The following is a 5,000-nucleotide window of genomic DNA, read 5'->3' as shown; positions in this document are numbered from 1 at the left end:
GAGGCAGATGGCCAACAGGGCTGTCATTAATGTTTCCCACCATTTTTTTTTTACTTTACTGCAAATCTCAACTCAACAAGTTCAGAATATTGCCCCTCACGATTTTGTAAATATTTCACCATACACACACATATGGGCAGTCATGGGTGAGCGGTTAGGACGTCAGACTTGCATCCCAGAGGTTGCCGGTTCGACTCCCGACCCGCCAGGTTGGTGGGGGGAGTAATCAACCAGTGCTCTCCCCCATCCTCCTCCATGACTGAGATACCCTGAGCATGGTACCGACCCACCGCACTGCTCCCCATGGGGCGCCACTGAGGGCTGCCCCCTTGCACGGGTGAGGCATAAATGCAATTTTGTTGTGTGCAGTGTGCAGTGTTCACTTGTGTGCTGTGGAGTGCTGTGTCACAATGACAATGGGAGTTGGAGTTTCCTAATGGGCTTTCACTTTTCACTTTTTCATCTGTGTACTTTATTTGAGATGATCTCCCAAAATTGACATGGCAAAGCGTTCGTCCACAAAATGTGGCCGCGCACGTGTGTCCTGTAGCAAACATATGCAGGTGAAACAAGGGAAGCGAAGGACAGCTCAACGGTTATCAAGTTGTTGCGGCGAATCAAATCGATTGAAGCATTTATTTTGTTGCCCATATATTTGATTGGCCGTCTCAGTCGAAAATCGCTCCTAATTTGCATGATATTAAACTTGGTGTCGCCCCTGTCCACTTGCCTTCGCCGCACATCGCTTCCCTCATGGGGCACCTAAGTCACGCCCTCTACTTCCTGGTTCATGGGGCAGGGAGAGTCAAAAAATAATTACTGCGCTTGAAAATGAGTGTTTTTTTGACACCAATCCAAACCTTTGATCTCCACCAATGCACCACAAATCCAAAAATCACTCATTTTCAAGCCCAGGAATCATTTTTTGACTCCCTCTGCCCCATGAACCAGGAAGTAGAGGGCGTGACTTAGGTGCCCCATTGGAATGAATGGTGAAGTTCGCTTTGCTTGGACAAATTCATGTGTATGTGTCCCCGGCGTCACCGTTGTGTTTCAACACTTCCACTCCCCCACTGCCACCCCATTCCATTCCTCATTCTTCATGTGCTCCAGTCTGATATCATGACAGTGACATTCTCTCCCTGGTTGACGTGCGTACATTATGCACCGACTTGACCCATGACCTTTTCATCTGAACGGTTACATCACTGTTGATCCCTCTCTCTCTCCCTCTCTCTTCCTCTCTTACTCTCTCGCTCTCTCTCTCTCTCTCTCTCTCTCTCTCTCTCTCACATACATATAAACACACACGCACACACACAGTACACATACTACACACGCACACATCCACACACAGGCACTAACACACACATCCTCTCTCATACTCGCATGCCCACACACTCCCATGCACTCCCGTGTGTGTGTTTGTGTGTGTATGTGTGCGTGCGTGCATGCGTGCGTGCATGCGTGTGTGCATGCGTGTGTGTATGCGTGCGTGCGTGCGTGCGTGCGTTCGTGTATGCATGCGTGTGTGCATGTGTCTGTATGTGTGTGTGTGTGTTTGCGAGTGTTATGGCTAATGTGTATGTGTAAAAGTAATCCCAGGGCTCGGGCCCTATCTGGTGCTCAGTGGAGCTGAAGGCTGAGCGGCAGGACTCGGGAGTAGAGCTAACGCTAGCAGAGGCCCAGAGGGAGAGGGGAGCAGCCCAACTGAGGCCCAACGGAGAAGCCCCCACGGCCCACGCGGGGGAGCATAGCCACAGCTATGCACTCCCAACCCTCCCCTTACTTACTTACATACAGTACACAGCCACATCGCTAACCCTCCCAACATATGGGCCGGGACCCAACTTATGGGTCGCCAAAGATCCACAGGGCATCGCGGAGCCCTCTTGATTTTAAGGGGTTTCATTTGAAATATATATAGCCCATGTTGAATAAATGACAAAGCATTGAATTAATAAATGCATAGAAGCAGCAAATTGTAAGTGCTACATTAAACATTTATTCTATATTTTGACCAAAGACGAATTGAGGAATAAAATAACTCAAATTAGTTTTCCAAGGAAACAGAGGGCATCTTGTGACTCCGTCTCGTGTGGGCGCACGCATGGTTGGGTCACCAAAGCTTACAATAGTAAAAACATAGGTCCCTTAAGAAAAGGTTGGGAACCACTGCTCTAGCCCAACTGAGCCCCGATAAGGCAGGACTCAGGAGCGGAGTAGCGAGAGCAGGAACAGGAGCGGAGCTAGCGCTAGCAGAGGCCCACAGGGAGTGGGGAGCAGCCCAACTGAGGCCCAACGGAGAAGCCCCCACGGCCCACACTGGGGAGCATAGCCACAGCTATGCACTCCCAACCCTCCCCTTACTTACTTACATACAGTACACCGCCACATCGCTAACCCTCTAGCCCAGGGGTGTCAAACTCAAATTGACTCTGGGCCAAAATAAAAATCTGGAACAAAGTCGCGGGCCGAACTCAAGATTTATTTTTTAAAATTGACAAAAATTGTACGTACCTGCGCTTCATACATAGTTCAATGTCACACACACTCTTTCCCATCATGTAAGCTTATAGTAGTTCAAATGTGTAGCACATCCTGTTACACACCATATTTCATGTTGAAGTCTTGTTACGCTATACATTAATGGTGCATGTGGGCCAACTGCAATACAGATTTGAAATGATCTCGCGGGCCGAATAAAAAGGCTCCGCGGGCCAGATTTGGCCCCCAGCCTGAGTTTGACACCACTGCTCTAGCCCAACTGAGCCCTGTAAGGCAGGACTTAGGAGTGGAGTAGTGGGAGCAGGAGCAGGAGTGCAGCTAGCGCTAGCAGAGGCCCACAGGGAGAGGGAGGGGAGCAGCCCAACTCTGTGCTCTACACATGGGAGCAGAGGCACTCCCAACCGTCCCTTAAATTACTCTCCCGTCCTCCACTAACTTCACCACACCACCACACCACTAGCCTCCTAGCCCAACTGAGCCTCCATGGCCTGCTACACTGGGGAGCATAGGCACACTGATGCACTCTCAATCATCTCTAACGTACACTCTCATTCTCGTCTACGTACCTTACATACACACCTATTCACATCCCCTAACCAGGGGGGGCGAGCAGGGCACTTGCCCCTGGGCCCAGGGCCCTCCTGTATTGGTGGTGGGGGCCCTTTTGTAAGCTTGGCAAGCTGTATAGGGGGCCCTATAAGTAAACCCCATCCCCCACTCAGGAGAGTGCAGGCATAGCTATGCACTCCCATGCCTCCCTTACCTTACACTCCCAACCTCCCATCACTCCCATCCACATCTCCTCTCCTCACCTCCCCATCCCCTTACCTGACCTCACTGTCCCTCACACAGCCCTGCCACAGCTATGGACTGGTTGCTGCTTTTGGTGCTCGCTCCTCCAACAGCTTCCATCCCTCATGACCTTGCTGACACGCCTCCTCACTCCAATACACCCTCCATAACACCCTCTCAATCCACCCTGCGCATACAGTGTGTCACGTGCACCCATAACATTTTTACTCCCACACTTAGGCGGAATGCCATTTCTAATTTCTACCCCTACGCCCAGGGTGCGATTTGTAGGGGGGGATGGGGGGATTGTCCCCCCTTCTGGTTTTGATACCTCCACTTTTCCTACAGGATTTTAATATTTGCTGTAAGTACTAACTCCATTGACGATGCTTAAAATCTGAAACGTATCCCCCCTTCTGGTTCTTCAACAAATCGCACCCTGCCTACGCCCCTACTTCCACTTGCCCCTCATCCCTTCAAACGGAGCAGTAAGGCGTAGGGCTTGAAACGCAACCCTTATTAATTGAGACACCCATTCAACAATCACGCAATGACACCCATAGCATTAAAAAAACAGCCACTCTATGGTTAAACCGATGATATTGCTTGTAATTATACAAATTATTTTTTTTTTAAAAGACAACAGTGTTGCGCGACCTTTGCAAAACCTTCATGACTTCCATGCATTGTGTAGACGTTAATAGCGATTTTTTCATGTGGATCATGGAGAAAATGGCCATTACACATTGGGACAATGTCAAACTTAGTACAATGGAATAATTATTACCACTGTAAACCCATCAATTACAGCAGAAACAATCATATTTGTGTGCTGTTGTGGATGCCGCCAATTTTCAAAGGCATTCACAATGCATTCAGGGAAATCTGTCGTAGCCCTCCGTTTTAAGTGTGCCCTCGGAGAATCTCCATTTGAAGGAGTAGAAAGCCCTTTCCCTTACACCTAAGCTTACCCCTCTGTCTTAACATTAATTGGGACGCCACTACCCCTACACGTGAATGTGCAAAACGGAGGCGAAGGGGAAAGGCATAGGGCTAAGGGTTGAAATGGGATTCAGCTTTAGGCCTACAGGTACGTACATTGCAAACTATGTTCAATGTACATTGCAAATAAAAGTTTTTTTCTTTGACTCAACTGTGATGGATAAATGAGATATGAAAGGAAAAGGAGATAGATAAAGGGGGGGGGTGCAGAGAGAGACAGTGTGTGTGTGTGTGTGCGTGTGTGTGTGTGCGTGTGTGTGTGTGTGTGTGTGTGTGTGTGTGTGTGTGTGTGTGTGTGTGTGTGTGTGTGTGTGTGTGTGTGTGTGTGTGTGTGTGTGTGTGTGTGTGTGTGTGTGTGTGTGTGCGGGGGGACTTGGTCACAGAGAGGACTCGTGAAGTGATAGTGATGGAAGCTAGCTTCAGCTTGTGAGTGCATGTAAATCAGAGCCATATTACATCACAGGCCCGGCCTGCCCATCTGAGGGGCCGGCGGTCGGGGGCGTCAAATTACCCACTCAGACACACTGCCACCTGCAGCCTCTCTCCAGACATATGGCTTCATCTCCATGGCGACAAAAGCAACGTCCACAAGCAATAAAACAACGCTCACTAGCAATAAAGCAACGTCCACACACGTCGCTGCTCATTTCTCACTTCTCTCCAACTCTTGTAAAAGTGAAAATAATTTAGATCGGAAA

Source organism: Engraulis encrasicolus, chromosome 10 (assembly GCF_034702125.1).
Source record: "Engraulis encrasicolus isolate BLACKSEA-1 chromosome 10, IST_EnEncr_1.0, whole genome shotgun sequence".
In the NCBI taxonomy this organism is placed as follows: domain Eukaryota; kingdom Metazoa; phylum Chordata; class Actinopteri; order Clupeiformes; family Engraulidae; genus Engraulis; species Engraulis encrasicolus.
The sequence above is the reverse complement of the archived record's forward strand: the minus strand, read 5'-3'. Positions refer to the sequence as shown.